Below are 13,378 nucleotides of genomic sequence, written 5' to 3'. Positions count from 1 at the left end.
TTTCAGTGTTCCTGTCCCTCTCCCACTTCGGCATTATGGAGAGGTTTATCCTATTGGTTCTAATGCTTATGTGGTTCGATTGATCAGCTCTTTAGGCTTTGGTTTTTCATGCCATCTGCATCTTCGATTTCAGTTGTTTTTGTCTTATTTGCCTCCTGATTCGAGTAGTGTCATTTGAGGGCACTCATGTAGATTACAGTCTTCTCTACCTGGTCATGTTCTAGTTCAGTGGATGTTCTTCAAAACAACAGTTATTCTTCGACAGAGTTTGCAGGGTCTTCATGCTTCAGTGATATTCTTTTCCATCTCTTTTTGGAGTAGAGTTTTGTTCCCATGTGGTTTTCTATATTTCTCCAGTTCATAGAGATTTCATTGTATTTGGGTACCTGATCAGGCCTTGTTGTCGGGACCCATCTTTATTGCTTTTAGTAGCTGTTCTAGGTTTTAGCTTCTCCCTAAGTCTAGCTTAAGGGGGGGTGTTAGAGTATTCGGGTATTTACTTGATTAATTAAATATTATTTGTTTAATTATTTAAGTTCCCTTTATCTCTTTTACACTTAAGCTAACTTTAGGTGCATATAATTAATTATTTTAATTAATTATTATGTGCAAACCTAGGTTTTCCCTTTTTAGGGTTTCTTGACCTATTAAAAGTTGAGTTCTTTCTTTTCATTGTATGAAGAAGGATTATTATTGTCAATACATTTTGGAGTTTATTGAGCTCTCATCTTTTGGAGCATATTTTTCTTGTGTATTCTTTCCTTCTGTGATTTGCTTCATTGCTTCTCCTTGTAACAGGTTTTTCAACTTGCAGAGATTATTTGGGCTCCTATGGTGTTGTATTTTCTCAACTCCTATACAATTTATGTTTTCATTAATGGCAACTATGGTTACATTGTTCTATCATGTTATCTAAGTTGTCTATGATTGACCGAAAATATATGGAATGGATTTGACTATTAACTGTCAAATAGGACTTTAACCAGTAATTGTGAAACTGTGTTATGCTTAAGTAATTCGATCTAGAGATTGTTGAGGAATTAGGTGTTGTGGTTTGGAATATGTGTTTGTAACATTGTAATGAGGTTATGAATGGAACCGCATCATGTTTTGGCTACCGGAAGTCATGTTTGTGATTGACTGATGTATTTTCTATAGGCTTTTAGTAGGGTTTAAGAGACGATATTCAAATCTTATAACCGGTAATGATTTTGAGTTCGGAAGTGTATTACATTATGTTTGTAAGATGGTGATGACGTGGTTGAATTCGTGTGAAGTGATAAGGTGTTGTTTTGGCACGTACAAAGAGCGAATTTCTTGGGAATGAGCGAAGTGCTTAGTGTTGGCTTGATGATGATTGTAATGAATTCATCATATGTTGTCATTGATGAAACACAAACACACACATATATTCATATTATCTACCGGTGTAACTTCGAAGTTATTTATACTACAACCGGTATACTAGAGGTTTATTTCTAACCGGTACTTGGTGACAACCGGTATATATATGGAGACAACTAGTGGATATACATAACTCGGCAGCAACATGAAGACCCAATAGAGATTATCACAGGAGCATCAAGGATAACGGTTTATATGTTTAACTCCAACTGGTATTCACTGATTATGTGATGAGTTATCACAAGTCATGATGAGTTATCCTTACCGACAAGATTTGGTGGTATTTTTGTGATGAGTTATGATCACTTGACCAAATACACTGCACCTAGGTAATTATGTTATGATTTCTAGAGGCTGACATGAAATCTAAAATGTCTATATATTGACATCACAATGAATTATTTTGTATGAACGAAAGTGATACGCTATGTGTAAAGGCAGAAGTGTTAAGTCGCAAAGTATGTTGGTAAAGAGGAGTTAAGTGAGCAGAAGAGGATCTATACAAGCAATTTGTGCTACTACTAGATCACATCACCTGTTGTTTTCTAATCACTGCAATAGCCATATCCCCTAACCGACTAAGCTCTTACAAGCTTCATTGTTCAAATCCTCTAACCAGGTGATCCATTAGTTTGGATTTAGAAATCCTCCACCGAGGTTACTCCTTACAGTGTACTACCTTTTGCAGTGTATAGCTTTTTACTAAGCTTTGGGATCTTTAACAAGATTCACTCCTAGTAGAGCATTTGTAGACCCTAATCGGTCAGTTATCTATTACTGTAGATAGTTAACTTATGAGTCCCATCTCACCGTGGTTTTTACATATTTGGGTTTTCCATGTATAAACACTTGTGTTATGGTGGATGTTTTACTTATTGTGGATGATGTTATATCATTTTTGATTGCATGCATATTGTTTAACAAACTTGTTAAGTTTATCTACCAGTCAGTGTTTAAAGTAGTACTATTTTTGGTGTCACAAATTAAGCCCCCCCTCTCAGTGCTTTACAATTCCATCAATTGGTATTAGAGCCTAACTTCCTTAAAGCCTAATCACTTGGAAGAAAACCCTAAAGATATCATGGGGGATATGAGCTACTTAGAGATGGCTAGAGAGCTTGAGGCTAGTATGAATGAGCTTGAAACCCTAAGGGTCAAACTGAAAGCTTCTCAAGTCAAAAGAAGAGAGATAACTAAACAAATATTAGAAATATCTGATAATAGTTCTTTAGATGAGACCAATATTGATGCTCTAGTTGAGGAAGTTGAAAAACTAAACAGTAAAGAGTTAAATCTAAGGAGAGAGCTAGAAGGTCTTACTATCTGCATGAGTCAGGAACTGGAAGCTAGGAGAACTGCTGAAGATCTCACCAGAGAAAAAGATCATGAGATTTCCAAGATCAAGCGAGAGAATGCTACCTTGCATGAGCATTTGAATGCAAAAAGAGAAGAAAAAGAGAACCTATAGCTAGATCTTGAATTAGCATCATCTCTGAGAGAGAACCCGTCAAAACATAATGAAGATCTCACTAGACAACTCACTGAAGCAAATGAGAAATTGGAAAAGTTCAACAAAAGTTCTATCTTGCTGGAAGAACAAATTCAATCACAAAGGATGAATGGTGATACCTTTGGACTTGGTTTTCACACATCTGAAAAAGGTGAATCCTCTGGTACCAAGAGCAACACTCTCAAGAATAAATCTGCTCCTAAGGTCAAAAAGCCTATCGATAAGAAGGCCTTTAAACTTGTTTATTTTGTTTGCCATAAACCTGGTCACACTACAAATGTTTGTAGAGACAAACTTAATAGAAATGTAAGCTACAATACTAATGCTAGGTATGTGTCCAAGAAATTTGAAGGTCATTGCTTCACATGTAAAATGTATGGACATAGATCAGTGGAATGCAGATATGGAGCGAATAATCCTATACCACATATGCATTCAAGACCAAATGGCAACTGGATGAGAAACTTTGACAACCGGGTCAACATGAACTGGCAAAGACCCTATGACAACCGATTTAGTCTATTTGAGATGGAAAAGGTAACAAATGTCATTTGCACCATCTGTAACAACTTTGGTCATATGGCTATGAATTGTAGAAGAAGAACCGGGAGAGGTAATGTAGGACCTTGTAAATCATCTGGTATGGCCTGCTATCACTGTCACAAACTGGAACACTTGGCAAAAATCTGTAGATCTAGAAAGAGTAAACCGGTCAACCCTTCTAAAGATCAGAAAGGAAAGCATAAAGTTAATGTTGAAGAAACTAGAGAAGAAATGAATCGAATATGGAAGAAGAAGAGTGACGACTCACTTGGAGAAGAAAATGCTCCTTCACCAAATGTGGAGAATCCTGCACCGGTGAATTAAGCCTTTTCAATATGGCTAAGGGGAACTTAACGCTAAATCCACCTTGGGACCCCTTGAAATGAATGAGCGGTAAGAGAATTTTAAAATTTTGATAACTTTTTGTCAATCAGTTATAAACTAGTTTTACATCTATGTATCATTAAGCGGTGTAATTAGGGTTTGTAACCTTAACGATTAAGCAATTAATTCAGTAGGTAAAAAAGATAAAAGTGAGTTTTCACTTTGTTATTTTTACCCTAACGCATTCAAGAAAGAATTTTTGAGCGCTTGTAGAGCTGAGAAAGGATTGTTGGTCGATATTTGTCGAAGTTGCATTGTGATTTGAGTAATCAAGTAGATTTTAAGGTTGGAGAAGACTAAACTGGTGTGCACTTGAGCATTCAATCGGTTAAAGAGGTAGCGTGCGTGAAATAAGGTATTTCTTTGAAAAATCCTGCTTCGAATCTAGTTTATCTGGAATGGCATCGTCTTCTAAACCAGTAGAGAGATTAATGATTACATTTGAACCTATGGAAGTTATTGAAGTAGAACAAGTTGTGTCTTATAATGATTTATCACAAGTTCCTAGTGGTGTTGTAGTGAAAGGAGATTTGTCCAGCTACATTGATTGCAACATTGAGGATTTAGGATCATTATCGATATATTCTCAGTTAAAATCCCTTTGCGATGAGAACAGAAAGATTCAATCAGAATATATAAGGGTTTATGAAAAAGGTTTTCATAACACAACTTACTTTCTTGAAGATTTTGAAGAAGAACATATTCGAATTATTTTGAGTCGAGTTCATGGAGAAAACATGTATTTAGAAAGGACTCATACTATAACCAAGTAAGCTATTCAAGTTGTAACTAGTTTTTACTCAACCGGTGAAGTACCTATGTTGAGGCGTATTTCAAAAGAGACAATATACACTCTAACCGGATCAATATTTGATAAGCATTCTTTTTCTGTCAATAACATCAGGGACCCAATGGTAAAGTTGGCAGCTATGGTTATAGGCTACCGGGTATTCTACTCTAGCAGATTAAATAGTGTTCCATCAGTAGTGGTGCATACTGCTTACAAGATGATGGCTGAAAATGCTAATTATGACCTATGTGAGGCCACAAGGAGCCAATTAATGTTAAATATCCAATCTATCAAGAAGGACAACAGTCTAAAGTTTAAATTTGGATAGTTATTGATCGGGCTATTATTTTCTTTTTAGAATTTCCTGTCGGGAATAGGTGATCTTGAATGGTCTAAGGATCTACCAATATCTGCCTAAATTAAGAACAGTATCAAGGTTGTGAAGAACACCTTTTCTGCTACAATGAACAAATACTTCAATGAGTTTCAGAAGAAAATGAGCATGAGAGTAAGATTCCCTGAGGACGTGGTAAAACATTTTGCTAAGGACATTGTTTTCACAGTTACCACTGATTTTTGTTTAATGGAGGCAATTGAGCCTAGAGAAGAAGAAATGAAAGATTTGAGTTATGAGGTCAACTATGACTTATTGATTGGTTATTCTAATAACCTATTGGCATATCCAGAGGATAAAAAGAAGGCAAAATTGAATATTGTTGAAGATCAGACTGCACAAGCCAGAACCAATATTGTTCCTACCATGAGTGGTAAAGGTAAGAAAAAAGAAGACTAAGCAAGCACCTCCGGTGATGAAAAATCAAGAGTGACACGAAGTGTCCAAACCAAAAAGGTACCGACACTTAAAGTTTATGCAAAGAAGGAGAATGCATCTAAGAAAAGAGGTCGAAAACTAAATCTCCAAGCAGAATCTGAAGGTACTGACACTGAGGAAGAACCCAAGAAGATGAAAGCAACCGATAGAGTAGCAAAGCAAGTGAAGGAAGTGTCGAAGGCAACTGTGCCTTTTGATATTTCAACTTACAAGCCCGAGACTACCTTTGAGAGGATAGTGAAGACATTAGGGAGAAACAGATTTGACAATGTCAAAGAACATTTTGATTCTTTCACTGAAGAAGAAAAGAAGCAAATCATTCAACAGGTAATCAATCATTTGTGTCATTATAATAGATTACCACATGATCTTGAAAATGATATCTCTAATTCCTTGTATACTATTCTTTTGAATAAATGGGAGGAAGCAATAAAGAAAGAAAAAGGAATCATAGATGATATATTTGTACAATATTTTCCTGAGTTGTCAAAGGATGAGTTGAATGAATTGGTTGATAAGTATAAAGTTCATTTTGCTTACAAAACGAGAAGATTGAAGCTAATCAATGGAAAAGTGCAACCTGTTGAGACCGAGACTCATCAGATTGCTCGTAATATCAAACACTCAGAAGATCTTATACATTCTTCTAAGGATGAGGAAGACAATGTTGATCGACCTGAAATGGATGAAGAAGAAATAGTGCAAGTTGATGTGGTCTATCCTGTCAAGAAGAAGGATGACACTATCATCCAAGTTGTTGATGATATTCAGGATACAATTGATCTATCTGGAGACATCATTGTACCAGATATGCAACCACCTAAAATCACTGACTTACAGGTTACTTCAGTTGAGAAATCGACAACTCAACCAACAATGGATATTCCACCAGAAAAGGAACAACCTGAGAAACCCCAATCCCCACCGGTTTCACAAAACATTCAAAAGGAATCTAATGAAAATGTTGACACACATATTTCTGAACAGGAAATAGAGAAAGGACAAGAGAAAGCAATTGCTAAGGTAACATCTTCTGAACCGGTAAAAGCATCAGTCATTCAGTAGACTGATGAAGATGATGATGACTCATTAGGCATATCAGGGCCTATAGTTGTTAACAATATGAGTGCATCTAGAATGATGAATATTGCAACTATCATGCAATCTAGAGCACACAAGAAGAGACTTAAAGAGCAAATAATGGAAATTGAAACAATTCAGAATGGAGTAGATATTTTATCAAGTCTACTACCAAAAACTTCTATAGGACATCTGACAACCCCTATTAGCAAACTTGGTCAATTGGTTGCTGATGCATCTGACCAAAATAAGTCACTTGAAGAAGCAACACAAACTTATGTTGAGAAGAGTTATAGGAAGAGGCGTGGAGAGCATCTTATGAAAGTAAATGATACATGGAAACTTGCTCTATCTTTGAATAAAGATTTGTTAAGAAAAGCTATTGAAACAGGAGGCAAATATCTTGCTTCTACTTCTAATGTTTCATTTTTTTATTCTGATATCAATAAAAGGCGAACTGAAACATAGCAAGAGCTAAAAAATATATGCAATGCATATGTACCACTTCAAGACTTTATTTTTGCTTTTAGCAAATTTGTGGATGATTTGCACAACAAGTTGGATACCTATGATCTTAAGAAAGCAAAAAGACTCTAGTCACTGAACGAATTGAAGAGCCTACTCACATCTCAAGTGGACATACTACAGAGAGCCTACAAGAATGCATAAGCTATTTTAGCTACTCCAGAAACCTGTACACTTGATTCTATGGAAGAGTTCCATACACAAATTATGTCTACACTTGAGTACACTGAGAACGTGCAAGAAACATGCCTTATCAAAGTTGGAGAGGAACTTTATTGTTATTTTCATGAGACTTGTGAATGCATGAATCTTAATTCAATTTTACAAGTTTTTGTATATGTAAAACATTTTGATACAATTTTTTCTATATATATATATATATATATATATATATATATATATATATATATTGCTTTTCAATTTGGCATTGTTGTCAAAGGGGGAGTAGAAATATGTATGTGTGTTTTTGAAAATTTTGTATGATGTATGTAGTAAGGGGGAGTATGTGTATATTTTTTTTGTAAGCACACTTAGCGGTATTACTGTTAAATTTTCTAAGTGTTGTCATCAATGTCAAAGGGGGAGATTGTTGGCTTGATGATGATTGTAATGAATTCATCATATGTTGTCATTAATGAAATGCACACACACACACACACACACACACACACACACACACACACACACACACACACACACACACACACACACACACACACATATTCATATTGTCTACCGGTGTAACTTCAAAGTTGTTTATACTACAACCGGTATACTAGAGGTTTATTTCTAACCGATATTTGGTGACAACCGGTATATATATGGAGACAACCGGTGGATATACATAACTCGGCAACAACATGAAGATCCAGTAAAGATTATCACAGGAGCATTAAGGATAATGATTTATATGTTTAACTCCAACCGATATTGATTGTTCCAATCGATATTCACTGATTATGTGATGAGTTATCCTTACTGACAAGATTTGGTGGTATTTTTGTGATGAGTTATGATCACTTGACCAGATACATTGAACCTAGGTAATTGTGTTATGATTTCTAGATACCGACATGAAATCTAAAATGTTTATATATTGACATCACAATAAATTATTTTGTATGAGCGAAAGTGATATGCTATGTGTAAAGACAGAAGTGTTAAGTCAAAGAGTATGTTGGTAAAGAGGAGTTAAGTGCGCAGAAGAGGATCTATACAAGCAATTTGTGCTACTACTGGATCACATCAACTATTGTTTTCTAATCACTGCAACAGTCAAATCCCCTAACCGGGTAAGCTCTAACAAGCTTCATTGTTCAAATCCTCTAACCGGGTGATCCATTATTTTGCTCTTGATTATAATATAGTTTATTCTTATCAAATATTTTGTCTCTCTTTTATTGATGTTGTCACGAAGGATTGCACCTGTGATGCTAAGTATGAAACTCAACAATCTTGTGAAACATGAGAATACTTTCAGGCTTGTGGGTATGTCTATCGTGAAAGTAGACCTCCAGAGATCAGGCTGGCTTCCTGTCTGATGAATCTCCTACAAACTTTCTTGAGAAAAGGGATAGAAAGAATATTGAAATTAAACCTACCCTACGAGGTGATGCACCAAATATTGCTTCTAAAATTTGCGACCGCTTAACCCACAAAATCTTCAACAAATAACTTTTGAAAGTTTCACAACTCAACTGAACATGTGAATACATAAATATTTTATAGAAAGGGCTTGATTAGAAATCTTGCTTGAAAGAAAATAAACTATCTTCACAACTACAAACCCATCAAAATTAGATTACACAAACTATCACCTGCATTAACCATGTATCCTCCTAAAAAAATATTGCTTGAAAGAGGCAACATTAAAGGATTCGAAGAATAAATCACAAAAAAATCATCAATATCTTTCATTCAACACTAGATAAGAAGTATCGAGAAGGAATCTGTTGCTATCTTATTGAAAATTAATGAATTGTTGTTGTTACAAACTCAAAAATGCGAGCTATAATCCTATCCTTGAGTATGAAAGGGCCTAAAATAGTCCACAATCACGCTAAGAAAAGAAAAAGAACTCTCTAATAATGAATATGAGAGAGACTATATAGAAGAGAAGATGAAGAAATCTGCATCTTGAAACCTTAATATGAAAAACTGCATGGAAAAAGCCTTAGGCGGATTTGCCCAAAATGGTATAAAAAACTCATGCAAAACTCTGCCAAAAATAGCTTATGTTGCTTAAAATAAGCCTCCAACTCAAACTACATGAAAAGACACCCTCCTGCCAAATATAGAACTGTCAACTTTGTTAAAAATAGTCAATATGAAAAATCATCTTTTTTTTGAAATTTTTTGCATGAAACCCTTAGCCAAAAATAATGTTGAAAAAGAAACACCCCCTTTACTGAAACTTTGCATGTCATGATGCCAAAATAACACTCTCCCTTTATCTCTTGAAATAATTTATTTCCTTTTATCTTCTTTCTTTAAAATAATTTTATTTTAACACTTAAAATATTAAACAATTTGTTTTATTTTTTAGTGCTAAAATAAATTATTTATTTTCCTTATAATAATTTTATTTTAATATTTATTGAAACAATCTACTTATTAATTTCAATAAATAATAAAATTAAATATTAAATCTAATAAATCTTTCTTTTTTTTTGTAAACATAACTTAATTAAGAACGACTAGTAGTTCCAACTTGATCTTCCACCTTGAAATCTCTATCAATTGCATGAATGATTCTCCTTGGGTCGAATTTGATGAAAAAACATGCAAAACTGACCCAAACTGATGTTGAACTACTGAAACTGACAGTCAAGTTCTGTTATTTTGCGGTGAAGGTTTTTCTTGAAAACTACAAACTGGGTTTACACAAAATTTAATGGGTTTTTTCGTCTTGAAGTCTTCTACTTTCTATGTAAAAATTGTGAAACCCCTTATCATAAATTTTTAGATATGATTGAAACACGACTGCTTCTTTTAAAACCATTTTTACACTTTGTTATCGTAATTAAGTCAATTAACATTTGATCAATGAAAAGAGGTCACCAAATTTAGGTGTAGCAAAATTTGGTAACATTTTTAAAGTCCACGATTGACCATGTTAACATCCTGATTAACAAATTTGAATAGATTAAAGGCAAGGAGGATGATAAGGATTAGACTGAGAAGAAGGGTCATGAAAAAAGAACAAGGGCCAACACTCAGAAGCAGGTTGATATCAAGGAATAAGAGCTGGAAGAGATGAAAAATTCTATGATCAATATGAAGTAGATGGTGGTTCATGCGGAAGAACTCATGAGAAACATTTAGCTATCCTTATGTTGTCTTGGTGTTGTCTTTGTGCTTTCCTTGGGTTGTCTAGTGTTGATCTCTTTGTCTTGTGCTCGCTTTCTGTTTTGACTAGGATTTGTTCTATGTATGGGTGACCAGGCACTGTTGTTTCATGCCTTTTTCATGCTTTAACTTTCTCCTTCTTTGTAACAAGGTTTCGGGTTCCTTTCAAAAACCTATTTTTAATTAATCAAAACATTTTAAAAAAACTAATATCATGAAGGATTGCACTCATGATGCTAAGTGTGAAACTAAGCAATCCTGTGAAACATGGAAACACCTTCGAGCCTGTGGGTTGCTCAAGTTGAAGGTGAATCTCTAGGTTATAAGTTGACTTCTCTTGAATCCCTCATAAAACTAAATGATTGATGTGAAAAAGAGTGAGAAATAATCTGAAAATACTGAAAAATTGCAACTAAACTAGGAGGTGATACACCAAAATGATAATGATAATAGCCTAAAAACCCACAAAAATATGACAAAAACTTCGTTCACACAAAATGATTTTACTCTTCAACCACATAAATATTTCCTAGGAAGGCTAAGGGAATCATAAACTTGGAACGAAAACCAATTTCACAACCAAATTGACAAATACCTCTTTTACACAACTTACAACCCATGATTTTATGAAAAACAAGGATACATGCACATAAAAGAGATGGAAATTCAAAGGTTTCTAGATCAAAACACAACAAATTTCTATCAAATGTACAAGTGAAAGTGCACAATTAACAAGGCAAACACATGAAACTTTGTAATCAAAATAATCCTACTATAAAAACTGAAAGACTATAATGCTAAGATACAATGCAAAAAAGAAAGAACCAACACTATAGTCTTTCAGTTATATAGTAGGATTCCTTTGAATATTACAGAGTTTCATGTGTTTGCCTTGTTAATTGTGCATGTTCACTTACAAATTTGATAGAGATTTACTATGTTTTGATCTAGAAACCTTTGAATTTCCGTCTCTTTTTTGTGTATGTTTCCTTGCTTTTCATATAGTCACAGGTTTTAGGTTGTGTAAAAGAGGTATTTGTCAATTTGGTTGTGAAATTGGTTTTCCTTCCAAGTTTATGATTCCCTTAGCCTTCCTAGGAATTATTTATGTGGTTGAAGAGTAAAATTGTTTTGTGTGGACGAAGTTTCTATCATATTTTTGTGGGTTTTTAGGCTATTATCATTATCATTTTGGTGTATCACCTCCTAGTTTAGTTGCAAATTCTTTTTCAGCATTTTCAGATTATTTCTCTCTTTTCCACATCAGTCATTTAGTTTTAGGAGGGATTCAAGGGAAGTCTACCCATAACCCGAAGATTCACCTTCAAATTGAGCTACCCAAAAGCCTAAAAGTATTCCCACATTTCACAGGATTGTTGAGTTTCATACTTAGCATCACAGGTGCAATCCTTCATGACAACAGTGATATTCAATGTGCTCTTGATCTTGGCTAAATTCAACAAATTCTTACAAAGACATCTCTTTTCCTTTTCCATTTTTACTTGTGATGCAAATGAGGGGGACAAGGCAAGGACTTAAAGACGAATCAAACCTAGACATCAAGAGTGAAAGTTTTTTATTTATTTTAGGGATTGAGGAGTAGAGATGTCGATGAATGAGTACTCAATAAAAGGGCTGATCAAAACTACTAACATTGAAAGGCACTTTAAGGCAAATGGTCAAGGTCTCAAGGATTTGGAGGAAGATATAATGGGTACCTAGGTAAGGGCAAGTCTTAAACTATAATGTAAAAAGAAAATATTGCAAAGAGTTAGGGTTTTGGAGGTTGAATAGAAAAGGTACTCCAATAAGGGAAACCTCAAAAGTCCAAAAGTCTAACACAAGCACAAACCTTGGAAATTTAAAATAAAACAACTCCTCACACTTAATTTTTTTAAGATTTTGTAACATCCAACGTTGATACACACATGGGGGACAATAAAGGAAATCACTTAGCCAAATTTGACAAATTAAGACCCATATAAATGTTTTTTAAATAAATCATATGTGAATGGAAAAATGAGGCCTAATTGCATAAAGGAGCAAGGAGCCGAGAAATATTTGGCTCTCCAAGATTGAATCCCAAAATAAACCATATTGATCTACTAAAAACGTCGTGAGAAGGAAATTGCTTCACATTGTACAACAATTAGAAACTAGGTGCCTTACTTGAGCCCAAGCCTTCCATAAAGAGGCAAAGAACATCAATCCATGAACTCTAATCTCAAATTGTCTAAAGAGAACATCTAGATTGTGTAGAGATTGCTGATGTTTGCCTTTTTGGGGCATTAATAACTTCAAGTTATTACTGATTAGGACCTTCCATGGCTCCTCTCCATGTAGTGCATTGAAGATCCATTTTGAAGCATTTGCAATACCTTGAGTCATCAAATATTTCAACCCCAAGCCTCCCTAGTCTCTTGGCAAGCACCAAGAAACACTATGCATTTTGTGGGTACCTTTGCCATCAGACCAGACAAATTCTCTCATAATCCTTTACAATTTGTTAAATTTCCCATTGGCAAACAACTAGGTAGAAGAATGATAGATGTCATGAGATCCCAAAATCTTTTGCACTACCTAAATTCTACCAACAAGGGACAAAATGTGGGTCTACCATTTCAAATGTTTCCTCCCTACTTTTTATAGACCCACTCCCACATATATTTTAATCAAAGAGAAATAGAAAGTGGAATTTAAAGATATCTAATGACCTTGAAGGGATCAAACCAACCCCAACCCTTGTTTAAAGCCACTAAGGTGGATCCATTGTCCAACCAATAATAGTAGATTTATGAGGGGCAATTTATAGATTCATATGCATCACAAAATATATTTAATCTATTAATATTATTATCAAAATTGGCCCCAGATAGCTCAATGAATAAGGTAGTGTCATCTACAAATTAAACATTCAAGAGTTTCTCATTATTAGGGAGTCTAATGCCCTTGAGAGGAGGAG

Source organism: Cryptomeria japonica, chromosome 9, assembly GCF_030272615.1.
Source record: "Cryptomeria japonica chromosome 9, Sugi_1.0, whole genome shotgun sequence".
Taxonomy (NCBI): domain Eukaryota; kingdom Viridiplantae; phylum Streptophyta; class Pinopsida; order Cupressales; family Cupressaceae; genus Cryptomeria; species Cryptomeria japonica.
Note: the sequence above shows the minus strand (reverse complement) of the source record.